At 36.5% G+C, this 15,185-nt stretch overlaps 1 pseudogene; it reads left to right on the top strand.

Moving 5' to 3' along the window:
- Nucleotides 1–12,119: 12,119 nt before the first annotated feature.
- On the top strand, nucleotides 12,120–13,082 carry LOC121448589 (annotated as a pseudogene).
- The last annotated feature ends 2,103 nt before the right edge of the window (nucleotides 13,083–15,185 follow it).

Here is a 15,185-nt window from a genome sequence, read left to right as displayed (position 1 = left end):
GCTAAACAGGTCATTGTAGATTCCCTTCTAAGATCCAAGGTTTCATTAGCCTTTGTTATTTGTCTAGTTTTTGATTGCCAGGTATGACTTACATCTTTAAAACAGGTCTTTAGTCCAGTAGTGCCACTCATATCTTGGCAACAATCTAAAACTTTCTAACTAGACCAGTGTGCTGTTTCATAACATTATCTGACCTATTTCATTTCAGATGTTTCATTTTAATCTAACTCAACTCCTTTCACTGAAATAGATAAACTAAGACAAGGAAGTCATAGGAACAGTAGAAAATCTACATGTTTCAAAGTAAACAGCAAGGCGACAACATGCATTAGCAGTGTAATCATGCCAGGTACTGATTTTCATTAAGACACAATTGTGAATTTCAACTAATAAAAAACAAAACAAAGAAACCAAATCTCAGATTAATTCTGTAGACTGTTGATGAGATGATACTCTGGGCCTTAATTTTCTGTATGCACGACTCCAATTGTACCTTTCTTTGTGAAGCGTGAAAACTAAGTAGAATGTAATATTGAAATAGAATAAATGAAATGTATTTCCTTCTATTGTCTTTTCTGAAATTTCCACTGAATTAAATACCAGTTTTCTCTCATGCTTCAGGCTCATACCTATAGTGGGAGAAACTATTTGTTCATTCCTAGCCTCTCAGACTCAAAATAATCATACAGAAACTTTGTGCAGCACTTACATCTTGAATTAACCATTTCTGTTAATCTGTGCTTCACCACAAGGTCATGACCTACTGGCAAAGTTTTGGTGGGCTACAGCAGAGATGCCTGTCTCCTGTGCCAGCTACATGACTTCTTACTGACACTGCCTACTCTCTCTATATGTCTTCTCCAGCCTGACTGTATTCTGTTAAGTCATTGGCCAAAAGCAGCTTCTTTATTAGCCAATGGTATACAGAGTGGAATCCCACACCACCTCCCTTTTTCTGTCTAAATAAAAAAGAAGGTTTTAACTTTAACATAGTAAAATTACATATAATAAAACAGGTATGAAGCAAGATTTATAGTCGCAATATTTATATATTCCCACTTCATCTTATATCTTAATAAAATAAAACTATAGCTATCTATTCTTAAGCTCCATCAAAGACTCCAGAAAAAAATATTATTACCTAAGGAAACAGAAAGTGCATTGCAAGCAACTTCTAAAACTCTAGAATTGATAGAGGTGTCTCATTGCCTGGACAGTCACCCAAAGTTCTTCTGAAACATGGGGGCACCTATCTTTAGCTTACAGGCCCATAGCATTTGGCAGACTATATCCACATAAAATGTGAGAGAGCTTGAAAAGGAATTCTGGAGGAAAAAAAACAGAGTTTCATCCACCTTCTTGGTAGACACATATTTTTTTGATTGTCTCTGATTGCTGGCAGCCAGCAGGGGCACCACATCTCCTTTAAGAGAGGGCTTCCTGACTCAGCATTGGCCATAAAGCCTTCATGGCTTCTTTAGGTATGACTTCCTAATTTGTGCTAGTTGCCAGAATAACTCTGGCTCTTTCAGAAGGACGAGCACTTAAATGGGGTCTGTTAGCAGTGTGTTGTAAATTCCTTAATGGTGACAGACCCATTGCCTCCCTGGAGCTAAGGTGGTATGCATGGCTCTCAGAGGTACTGAACATGCTTCTGCCATGTTGGACTGGGCAGAGCCAACAGGCAGGGCTACTTACTTGATCCTAGCCATGACCACTCAGCATTAAAAAAAAAAGATGCTCCTGATCAGAAAAAAATTACAGATACACACACAATAAAGACAGATTCAGATTAAAAAGACTTCTGAATGATTCACAGTGTTGGATAAATGTATATAGGCTTGGATAGAGAGAAAATGAGTATAGAGAGTTATAATATAAAAGAGTACAGACAGTCATAGATTAAAAGAGTAAAGATAAAAAATAAATATTAAACATGCAAGAAAAGTAATAGAGTAATAAAAATAAGCCACATAAAGATGGAATATATGCAGTGAGCCTGGATTATGTATATTACTGTTTTCTTTGAATTTTTTTTACTTGGATTAGCAAAGTAAAGAGAGATTTCATTGTACAGACTACTAAGCTAACCCAATATATTAAAGATGTTGCTTTGGAAAAGAGCATCTGCTTTTGTTTCCACAGAGGATAGAAAGCTGTGGATTCCTTACTGTCTAATATGGCTTGATCAAACAAGACCCCATGAAACAATGGCATAGATGGTCCAACATCCATGGTAGCTTCAGGACTGCTCACTGAGATGATTTAGCACACAGGATACCCCATAAAACATGAATAACAGTACTTCCAATCAAAATGAAGAGGTTTAGAGAACTACACCTAGATTCCCAAAATGATTGTTTAGAAATTTTTGTTTAAATTTAAAGGGTTTATGCTATAGAGGTGAATACTTTGCATTGGTCTGAATCTTGGTTTATTGATACAAATTTAAAGTCAATTTTAATATATGAATATTTCTTTTTTGATTGAGGTATTGTGTTTGTGAAGTTCATTTAAAATATAATGTATATTAAGAAATACAAGTAAATAGACATCTATAGTAGTTAAGCGTGTAGTCCTGTTAGTTAAATTTTCTTGATGTACAGAGATATATTTCAGATGGGTATGTATTCCTCAAACGTTTGAAAGACTAACAGAATCTGGCATTCAAAATGTTTTAAGAACTTAGGACTTTTTATAACAATGATGCTCATCTGCTCCTGTCATCACCAATCTACTTCAAGAGGATGATGGTCATTGAAAAGGCTTCTTATGTAGCTTGTTAACCATGTGGGCAAGAAACTGCTAGGGAACCTGGATTGCTTAGTGGTATGTTGTATGAATTGGGCATTCAGAACCCATAGACAAATGACTGCTGAACTTGCCTAAAGGTAAAACAATCTTTCATTAAAATTTATGCTAGACATTCTGCAGGACACAGAAGAAAGTGACCGACATGTTGCCACTATAGGAAGAACTGTCTTTGAAACTTCCTTCTTCATGAAAAGATTGTCTGATATTATGGGCCTGAAGGCTGAAAATGGATGCCCCAATAGTACAGAAGAACTTTGGGTGACCCTCCAGGCAGCAAGATGACTTGGTCAATTATAGAGTTTTAGAAGTTGCTTACAGTGTGCTTCCTGTTTACTTAGGTATTATTATATCCTTCTGGAGTTTTTTAAGGTGTTGAAGAAATATAGTTGTAATTATAAAATATAGATTAGAAATAAAACTTTAAATCCACAAAAATAGGATAGATAATAAAGTATCTTCCTTAATTTGCCAAATGTATGTGGACTAAATATTGTGACTGTAATTCTTTCTTGATAGCTTGATAACAGTTTTATTGTATGTAATCTTTTTTTCTTTTTTTATTGAGAAAAGGAGAAAAAAAACAAGTTTCCACCTCCTCCCAGCCTCCCATTTCCCTCCCCCTCCTCCCCCCTACGCCCCCTCCTCCCACCCTTCTCCCCCTCCCCCCATTCCTTTCCCCCTCCCTCTCCAGTCCAAAGAGCAGTCATGTAATCTTAAAGTTAAAGCCTTTCTTTGTATTTAGACAGAAAAAGGGAGGTGATAGCGGATTCCCCTCTATATCCTGTGAATATGTTTTATTTTCATTGGTTAATGAAGAAATTGCTTTGGGCTTATGGCAGCCCAGAACAGAGCAATGTGGGAATTCCAAGCAGAGATAAAGGAGAAAAGAAGGCAGAGTCAGAGAGACACCATGTAGACACTGAAGGAGAAAGGTGTGCTCCTACCAAACTTTAACATTAAACCATGAACATGGGGTAAAATATAAAAAAATAGAAATGGGTCGATTTAAGATGTAAAACTAGTTAATAAAAAACCCGAGCTAATAGGCAAAGTTGTGCTTTAATTAATATAGTTTCTGCTGGAAAAGATAAAACTGTCTCCTACATCCCCCTCCACCTCTGGTTCTTTTTGTTTTTTTTTGTTTTTTTTTTGTTTGTTTGTTTTTGTTTTTGTTTTTGTTTTCCGAGACAGGGTTTCTCTGTAGCTTTGGAGCCTGTCCTGGTACTAGCTCTTGTAGACCAGGCTGGCCTCGAACTCACAGAGATCCACCTGCCTCTGCCTCCCGAGTGCTGGGATTAAAGGCGTAGGCCACCACCGTCTGGCCCCCACCTCTGGTTCTTAACATCCTTTATGCCTCTTCTTCCACAGTGTTCTCTCAGTTATGAGGGAAAGAATTTGATGGAGATGACAAACTTGGGCATGAGTGCTCCCAGATATCTCACAGTCTATATAATGTCATACTGAGGGTCTCTATACTTGTTCCCATATGCTACAGGAGGAAGTACCACTGACTATGGATGAACAAGGCACTGATCTATAAATATAGTAGAATTGCATTTTGATTAAATTATTTTATCATCTCTCCTCTTTTTTAGACCAGTACTATTTGGGTTGACCCTAGATACATGGACTATCTAGTATCATGGTTTTGGTCGCAAATAATGTTGGGTATTGGTTCCACTTGATTGAGTAGATCATAAGTCAAATCAGTTACTGGATGGTTATTCCCACAAGCTGTGTGGCAATATTGTCTCAGCATATTTTTCAGGTAGGACATCATTATAGATCAAAGGGTTTGTGGCTGGTTTGGTGTTTGTCTTTCTTCTAGTATCAAGCAGAGTACCTTCCTGTACCAAAGTCTGTACTTTATAAAGTCTAGAATGTAGGAGTAAAGGCTTTTTTATAAGTATCAGATAGACAAATCTATGTTCAATGCATGGTGTATGAGGTCCTTCTGTCTTTGTCTTACTTTCATTGGTTAATAAAGAAACTGCTTTGGGCCCTTGATAGGGAAGAACTTAGGTACGTGGAGAAATTAAATGGAATGCTGGGAAGAAGGCAGAGTCAGAGAGATGGCATGGATCCACTGGAGATAGTTGCTGGGAATTTTTCCCAGTAAATTTTCACCAGTTAGCCACTGCCACGTGGAAATACACAGATTAATAGAAATGGACTAAATTAAAATAAGAGTTAGCCAATAAGAAGTGGGCTCATGGGCCAAGCAGTAATTTCATTAATACAATTTCTGTGTGGTTATTTCAGTTCTGGGCAGCCAGGACAAACAAGTTCCCTTCCTGTTACAAATGAGTTTTGAAAATGTCCTCAGTAATGGGTCATTCTGTCAATTTGCAGACAGAAACCTATTTTCTTGGCAATTGCCTCAGTTGTTTGAGTATTCTCCATAAACCCCTTCGAACAACAACTCAGTTAGATGTAATCTAATCCCAGTTCTGGAAGCTTCATTTGATGGCAAGAGAACTGTAGAGTTGGGACTATGTCTCCCTTTATTTGGCAATCGTATTTAGATTGCCTTCATATATGGATATATATTAGAAAGCCTCTACTATATTAGGTTTCCAGACCAACCCTCATATAGTCCTTAAGTTTAGTTCTCTATCCCCATATCCTCTCTCCTTCCCACTTGATCCTCCCATTCCAGTTATTTCCATTCATCCATAATTATCTACTCAAATTACCTTTGCTAATGAGATCCATATCTGTTCAATATATTCTGTTACTATATATACCTACCCTCAGTGGTTCTATAGAATACAGTTTGGATATCATTTACTTAATAGCTATTATCTACATATAGGTAAATGTATACTATATTTGTTTTCTGCATCTGGGAAACCTAACTCAAGATAGCTTTTGTTTAGTGCCATCCATTTTGATAATAATTTTATGATGTAATTTTTTAATGGACAAATAATATTTCATTGGGTAAATGTACCATATTTTCATTTTTCTTTTTATGAAATGTTATATTTAAATAATAAAACAAACTTTTTTCTTTTTACATAACAATTCCAGTTCTCATTCTCTCCCTCTTCTGATTTCCTTCACTTTTCCCCCAACCCAACCACATATAATTCTCAGACTGGGTAAGTCACATTGCTATGGAGAATGTCCAAGGTCCTCCATACTATACCTAGGCTGAGCAAGGTATCCATCCAAAGAGAATGGGTTCCAAAGGCCAGTGTAAGCAGGAGGGATAAATCTTGGTGCCACTGCCGTAAATTCTGCAGTCTGCCCAGTCATACAAATGTCACTCTTTTCTATCAGATTCAGTGTGTTCAGACTGATATTGAGGTCTTTAATCCATTTGGACTTGAGTTTTGTGCATGGTGTTAGATATGGCTCTATTTTTTTCCTTAGTGTATAGGAAGGCAACTGATTTTTTGGAATTGATCTTGTATCCTGCCACATTACTAAAGGTGTTTGTCAGCTGTAGGCGTTCTTTGGTAGAGTTTTTCGGGTCTCTTATGTATACTATCATATCATCTGCAAATAACGAAAGTTTAACTTCTTCCTTTCCAGTATGAGTCCCCTTGATCCCCTTATGTTGTCTTATTGCTATTGCTAGAACTTCAAGCACTACATTGAAGAGGTATGGAGAGAGTGGACACAATGAACCTGATAGAAGAGAAAGTGGGAATTACTCTACAACACATGGGCACAGGAGACCACTTCCTACATATAACCCCAGCAGCACAGACATTAGGGGCAACATTGAATAAATGGGACCTCCTGAGACTGAGAAGCTTCTGTAACGCAAAGGACACTGTCCCTAAGAAAAAAAGGCAACCCACTGACTGGGAGAAAATCTTCACCAACCCTGAAACTGACAAAGGTCTGATATCCAAAATATATAAAGAACTTAAGAAACTAGACTTTAAAATGCTAATTTACCCAATTATAAAATGGGGCAATGAGCTGAACAGAGAATTCTCAACAGAAGAAATTCAAATGGCCAAAAGACACTTAAAGGTCATGCTCAACTTCCTTAGAGATCAGGGAAATGCAAATCAAGACAACTTTAAGATACCATCTTACACCTGTCAGAGTGACTAAAATCAAAAACACCAATGATAGCGTTTGCTGGAGAGGTTGTGGAGTAAGGGGTACACTAATCCATTGCTGGTGGGAATGCAAACTTGTCCAACCACTTTGGAAATCAGTATGGTGGTTTCTCAGGAATTTCGGGATCAACCTACCCCTGGACCCAGCAATACCACTCTTGGGAATATACCCAAGAGATGCCCTATCATACAACAAAAGTATATGCTCAACTATGTTCATAGCAGCATTGTATGTAAAAGCCAGAGCCTTTAAACAACTTAGATGCCCTTCAATGGAAGAATGGATGAAGAAAGTGTGGAATATATACATATTAGAGTACTACGCAGCAGTAAAAAACAAGGCCTTCTTGAATTTTGCATGCAAATGGACGGAAATAGAAAACACTATACTGAGTGAGGTAACCCAGACCCAAAAAGAGGAACATGGGATGTACTCACTCATAATTGGTCTCTAGCCATAACTAAAGGACATTGAGCCTATAATTTTTGATCCTAGAGAAGCGATGAAAGGAGACAGAGACAGAGTCCCACACTGGAGCACAGGACTGAAATCCCATGGTCCAAATCAGGAGCAGAAGGAGAGAGAGCACGAATAAGGAACTCAGGATCGCGAGGGGTGCACCCACACACTGAGACAATGGGGATGTTCTATCGAGAACTCACGAAGGCCAGCTGGCCCGAGTCTGAAAAAGCATGGGATAAAACCAGACTTGCTGAACATAGCGGACAATGAGGACTACTGACAACTCAAGAACAGTGGCACTGGGTTTTGATCCTACTCTATGTACTAGCTTTGAGGGAGCCTAGGCTTTTTGGATGCTCACATTACTATACCTGGAAGGAGGTGGGATGTCCTTGGACTTCCCACAGGTCAGGGAACTCTGACTGCTCTTCGGGCTGATGAGGGAGGGGGAGTTGATTAGGGGAGGGGGAGGGAAATGGGAGGCGGTGGCGGGGAGGAGGCAGAAATCTTTAATAAATAAAAAAAAAACAAATATCACTCTCATTCAGAGGGTATAGTTTGATCCTGTGCTGGTTTCTTCCCTGTCTGGCAGAAGTTGCTGAGTTCCCATTAGCTCAGGTAAACTGTTTCAGTAGGTGTCCCCATCATGGTCTTGATCTCTTTGCTCATATTCTCACTACTTCCACTCTTCAACTGGATTTTGAGATTTCAGCCCAGTACTCTGCTGTGGGTCTCTGCCTCTGTTTTCATCAGTTACTTGATGAAGGTTCTATGATGAATTTTAAGATATTCAACAATCTGACAACAGGTTAAGATCAGTTTGGGCACTCTCTCCTCTATTGCTTAGGGATTTAGCTGGGTTCATCCGTGTGGGTTCCTGGGAATTTCTCTAGTGTCAGATTTATTGCTAGCTTCTCTCATGTCTGTCCTTTGGTGTGAGAGGTTCTTCTGTATATGTGCTGCTTTTTCTTGTTATTGAATAAAGAAGCTGTTTTGGCCTGTGATATGGCAGAGTAGAGCTAGGTAGGAAAACTAAAGTGACTAATGGGACAAAGAAGGCAGAGTCAGTCAGATGCCATGTAGCTGCTGATGCAGAAGACAGACTCCAAAATTTGCCAACAGAGCACGACCTTGTGGTTATTCACAGCTTAATGGAGATAGGTTAGTTTAGGATATAAGAGCTACCTAGAAATATGCTCAAGCTACTAGCCAAACATTATTGCAAAAATATAGTTTCTGTGTGATTATTTTGGGTCTGAGCAGCTGCCAATGAATGAGTAGCCTCCGTCAACATTGTTGTGTTTCACTAACATGACAGTGGCCAGCTTTATGCCCTCACCTTTATAAAAATTTAATTGCCAAAATTTTGCATTTAGTTTTAAAGTTATAGAATCTCCAAATAAGTTTCTGAGAGAAAAACATAACATTCTGAGTAACTAATAAATATTTCTGTGTGTAAATAGACATATTATTCTTTGATGAATATGCAAATGTACCAGAAAAAAATTATGCTTCTTTTGTGGATGAGTGCAATCTTTTCTCAGCACTCAAATAATATTGGGAAGCATCTCCAAACTAAATAATGGAGAAGTCCAAAGGAGAAAAAAACACTCTAATTCTTTGAGGACATAGAAATTCATAAACAAGTGAGAAAATAACAGCTCTCAAAATTAGGTCTTAGAGGTCACAATAATGGAAAGTTTCCAAGCTCTGGGATGGGTGGGGCTACATATTCTTGAATCACATAGAAAACTCTTTAAATTCTGTTTGCAAATAAAGAAAGAAAATACAGCTTCTTTTGTTTCTCCTTGATAACCTGTTGCAGAGAGCATATGAGGGGCAGTGGTTTGCAGAAGAAGCTCCTGTACTTTGTCCTAGATGAGAAAACAGATTAGAAATCGGTTTAGAGTTTGACCAGGTACTGAGTAAACCTACTCCGTATAAAACAGGACAGTGACATCACTAGAACTGTTAATGGATTGATTAACATGAGTGAGATTTATAATAATTTTATTTTATTATCAGAGGCTCTAGTGTGTAAATCATGTTTGCTCCGATCAATGATGGGAGAAGCAGGTAAAACAACATCTATGAAACCTGTAGGACAGGACTTGATGTATAATAAATATCCAATAAATACTGAAGCCTTTAAAAACTAATAAGAATCTTGAAGTAGGAGGCAAAGCACCCATTCTTATATTATATTAATTTAATGAAATTAATATTCTATTGAGATTTTATCTGTGAATGAAATTCAACTCAGAAATGCAGCAAGCATATAATTTACTTTTCTACTGCAACGGAATTATTTTCTAACATATTTTAATCCTATGGCACTTCCTCAATTTTAAGAATAAATAGTGAATTTTCAGAGAATATATCCAGAATCCTGATGCAGAATCATGGAATGCTGTCCTCTTTCTACTTACTAATATACAACACAGAATTTACCATGTCCGTAATCACACACAGGACAACTTCATAAGAAGAGGCATTAAGGTAAGAAAAATGTTACAAGTTAGATAGTGGAGTATTCTGAGTTAAATGTGTTCATTTGATGTTTGTAAATAATGTTAGGCTCCTGCCTTAGAATGCTCAGGAAAATTGAGCATCTGGAACCATGTGCTATGTTGGTGCTGGCCATGGATTAGTGTCTCCTTTAAATCAGATGAATTAGAAAGAAACCAGGAGAGGGTTCACGTACCCTCTAGAATGAACATCAGTGGAAACACAGAAATGGTGTCAGAGTCCTTCTTACTCAAGAAATATCAATATTATGACAATTGAAGCATTTGGAGCAATCATCAGAGTATCAGGAAAAGCCAAGAGAAGGTACTGAAATCTGAAGGGGTCAGGGGTCAGAGTTCCCAGATTGTCATGTAAAAGAACATTCTTACCTAAGTGGATAAGGAATAAATGCTTGATTCGTATAAATGTCTTCTATGCAAATTTTAGGTACTCTCCATTTTACTAATATACATAATTCACGATCTTGCATTATGTTGTTTCTCTATTCATTTCACTTTTATAGTAAGTTTATAGAGCTGAGATATTTAATAGAAAGTTTCCAAACATGTTTATATTTTCAAAATCATTATTCATATTCTTTATAAAATAGTTTAATGAAAAAATCATTTTTGTTGCAATTTGAGTTATAATTGAAGATTGCATAATTTTTAAAGAGCAGGTTTTTATGCTAATGAAAATTTTATTTTCTATGTAGATGCTGCTTAAATTCATGCTGATATCAATTTTGTCTATAATCATTGATGCGTGTTTTGTAAAATGTGATTACATAACTGTCTGGTAGACTTTCACAAGTCTCTGAGCTTGATCTGTGTTCCTGTCCCTATTTTATGTCAGAAGATATAGAAGTAGCTTAGTTTGTTTGGGGAAAAATGTCTGCTACATGAACAAGCTGTCATTATTAGATATCTGATAGTAGCAACTAAATATTTTAATGCTAACTTTTACTTTGCATAGTCTTAATTCACTATATTTGCTAAGGAAATAGGCAATAAGAATAATTGAATTAATAGAAGCTTTGTCTTTTTTTCACTGTCCCAGTCAATTTGATTTTTTTGATACAATGAAGCTATGTGGAAAGGAGTTTTGAGGGCAATGCTGTACATTTATCAGTTGTTGAAGGAGAGATGTTTAATGTTTGTGATTGTGCTGTGACCGGTTAAAATAATTTAAAATATTTAGATCTATAGGAACGTTAGTAAAATGTTCATCATTAGTGGTGATAGTACAGTTAGAATTAGGAGTAGAATACCATTCTTCTGACTCTGTGGTATGCTCTTACCCCTCAATACTTTCTCCTTTTATACTGACAGCATTCTTATCATGTTTTCATGCTTTCTTAAGAATGAATTGAGAGACATATTTATCAAGTTCAAACACAGAAATGTCACTCCAAGTTTTGAGAATTTTTAGAACCTTAAGTAATGTGCTCCAAGCCACAAAACAAATAGCAAATCCTGTATTGGGTATGCTTGGGAGAGTCAGTAGCTGGTTTTCTGACTCATTTTTGCCATTTGCTTTCTGTTTTCTCCTTAGGCTGGAGTAGCCAGACCCTGATTCATGTACTGGCATACTTTCCTTGAAGATACATAGGAAATGGCTGATGTCATGATCACTTGAACTTTGTTTTATCCTACTGTTACTTGGTGATAGTTTGTAAATAGTTTTAGAATTCATAGTTAATAGAAATTAATCAGAGAATTGAAGACAGAAACTATTGTACATTTTGCATGTTTCTTAGTTTTATTTATTGTTGAAATGATTTCTATTAACTGAAAGTGTAATTTATAAACATAGATTATTTTTAACTTCTACAGTAAACAATATTTTTATTTACATTTTTTAACAAAAGTTATAAACATGTCCAGATTGTCATAAATATATGATTCTCTATTGCTACATGTAATTAATGAGTGCAAGAGCACAAGCATTTTCATTTGTGTGGACAAGTGGAAATGAATGGAAAATCTTCTACACATGTTTCTGTTTCCATTTCTATGTGTGCAGACCTCTAGGTTTTAACTATTCTATAATGTATCTTTACCTCAATCTGATTGATCTTCTACTACTACTATGTAAATTTTTTTTGTATTTTTTTGGTTTTTTTTTGTTTCTCAGTGAAATCAAACACTCAATGTAATTTTGTATCTAGCTGTATTAAGTCTTTGTTGATCTCAAAGTCATAAATTGGATTGACAAAAATATTTATCATTACCAAATTACATGCTCTCAATTGGACATTCATCTTCTCCTTGGAAACAATGAAAAACCAGAGTTTTGTAACTGAATTTGTCTTCCTGGGACTATCACAGAACCCAAATGTTCATAAATTGATATTAATTATATGTTTATTTGTCTACATTGCAACTATCGGTGGCAACATGACAATTGTGGTGACCATTGTTTGCAGCCCTACACTGCTGGGCTCCCCCATGTATTTCTTTCTGGCTTTCCTGTCCTTACTGGATGCAAGCTTCTCCTCTGCCATGACACCCAAGATGATTGTAGATTGTGTCTATGAGAGAAAAACCATCTCCTTTGAAGAATGACTGATAAAACTTTTTTTTGAACACTTCTTTGGTGGGGCTGAGGTGATTGTTCTGACAGCCATGGCCTATGACCGCTATGTGGCCATTTGTAAGCCTTTACACTACTCTTCTATTATGACTCAGAGATTCTGTGGAATTCTGGTGGCAGTGGCCTGGGCAGGAGGCTTCTTACATTCCATTATACAAATTATCTTCACTTTGCAGCTGCCATTCTGTGGACCCAATGTCATTGATCATTTCATATGTGATTTATACCCATTGCTGGAGCTTGCCTGCATTGACACCCATATCTATGGACTTTTGGTGGCTGCCAACAGTGGGTTTATCTGCATCATAATCTTTTCCTTGTTGCTTTTTTCCTATGGTTTTATCTTGCTTTCACTAAAATCCCACAGTTCTGAAGGACAATGGAAAGCTCTGTCTACTTGTGGGTCCCACATTGCTGTAGTGGTCTTATTCTTTATCCCATGCATATTTACATATGCAAGGCCTCCTACTTCTTTCTCCTTTGACAAAGTGATAGCAATATTTTATATCATGCTATCCCCATTACTTAATCCAATGATTTATACTTTTAGAAATAAGGACATGAAGAATGTCATAAGGAAAGTGTGGAAGAAATCGATAGTTCATTCAGATGAAAAATAAAATGTTTTATTTTAACAAAATTTGTATTAATAATAAAGAAGTCAAAATTATTGCACACAAACCACAGTATGTTTATTACTTATAGAGAATTAATGCAATTCTCCTGAACTGCCATTATTTTGGGTGTTAGAGAATGCTGTTTTCCCTTTTATATCAAGCATGCCCACTGAGTTGGAAACTCAATGTTCATGTGTATAAATTAAAAAGAATTGAATTTTATATTTAAAATCTACTAATAAAAATGAAAACAATCAAGTCACCAGCTACAATAGTGGCTATTAACTCCATGCTTTTAAAAAGTCTGCAGGAAATTCAAAATTTTATATACATTCTAATGAAATCTTATTAAACCTATTTTCAGGACAAAGAAGTTTCAATTTATATTAGTGATCTCAATAAGAGCTATAATTTGGAAAGGATAGAAAGAAAATCTTCACATAAATTCTATAGGTCCCCTGTTTCTCGTGACTTCAATATTTAATGGGACTCTCTTGCCATTTATTAAAGAATTTGAATCATGTCTTGATATCTTGAGAGATAATGCTTGGTCGGTTCATTTCTACCAGGGCATATTTTCTTCTTGGGTTGAGAGATGTCTTATGCCAATCAGCCCTGGGAAAAGAAATGGGAGGACACCAGAATTATAGATAATCATCTCTTAGAAAAATAACCCAAAAGGATTCTAAAAAGAATTCTAGAGATTCCACAGAACTAAACCAGCTAAGATCAACTGCAGATGTAGTAAGTTGACTCTTTCTGACCCCTACAATGCCATAAAACTTTAGGACACCATAGAGTAAAATAGTTCTCAAAAGAGGATTGTATTTCAATTAATACACTGACTTTAATCTTCTTGACTTTTTTTGTTGTTCTTTCGAGACAGGATATCTCTGTAGCTCTTATAGACCAGGCATGCCTCCAACTCACAGAGATCCGCCTGCCTCTGCCTCCTGAGTGATTAAAGGCATGTGCACCACCGCCTGATTCTTCTTGACTTTTATATATAAATTAAAAACAATTTTATTTGAAGTTATCAATAAAGAAACCATTCCAGTTTCCACATATCTGCTTATTGTAATCTCAGCACTTGGAAGGTAGAGATAGGAGATTCCCTATGAGTTTGTAACCATTCTGATCAACATAAAGACTTCTATGTCAGCCTCTGAAAGAGAAACAGCCAGTCTTATGAAAAATAGAAAAAAAAGATAAATTGTACCTATATATCCTTAAATTAATTCATCTAAGTTTGTATTATGCTACAGTTCAAACTCTCCTACCATACCAATATTACTAAAGCCATACATTAATTGAGTAATACAAAAGAGGTACTAAATTATTTTATATTTTCCTTAGTACTTTGAGTTTTCACAGTCATGGCCCATGGCCAGCATGTGGCTATTTTCAAGCCCTTGAATTCCTCCTCCATCATGAACAGGGGACTCTGTTGTGGGTAGCCATATCTGGGGGATTTTAAAATTCCATCATATGCATTGTTATCACAGTATAGTTGCTCTTCTGTGGGCACAATGTTATCATCATTTTTGATTTGATTTGTACCAAATACTGCACAAAATTTCTAAGAATATGTAAGGAAAAGGCAGAAATTATTTCATTTATTGTTGCATTATGAAGTTCAAACGAATTAAGTTTTAAACCATTATCTGTAGAAAGCATATACATTTCAACAGACTCAGAAGTTTGTAATAAACTAGGGGCACACTGGTGTACCTTTCCTTCACCTTTTTCAGGATTTCCTAACAGTATAATATAAAAGGTCATAGTATAATATTTCAATGTACACATGTAATGTGTTTCATTATATTTCTCTTCTAAATTGCTCTAAATTTCACCTCACACAATTCTTCACACCTATTTGCAGAGAGCTGCGTGGAGCCGCACCTGATGGTGCTAGCTCCCGCCCTCCACGATCCCTAAAGCAAGTGTTCTCTGTGATAATCAACTCCTGATATGGCTAAGGCCTGACTCATGCTATTATCATGCAATGATTGTCAGCTGCTAGCATATGCGTGAACCTATGGGCAGTGCCCACATGGCAATCCAGGATTGGCAGCCATGCCTTTTTAAGGGCTGGAAGAGGTTTGC

Source organism: Microtus oregoni, unplaced genomic scaffold (genome assembly GCF_018167655.1).
Source record: "Microtus oregoni isolate MIOR12 unplaced genomic scaffold, Mior012 000005F_ref0000423, whole genome shotgun sequence".
NCBI lineage: Eukaryota > Metazoa > Chordata > Mammalia > Rodentia > Cricetidae > Microtus > Microtus oregoni.
The sequence above is the reverse complement of the archived record's forward strand: the minus strand, read 5'-3'. Positions and strand labels throughout refer to the sequence as shown.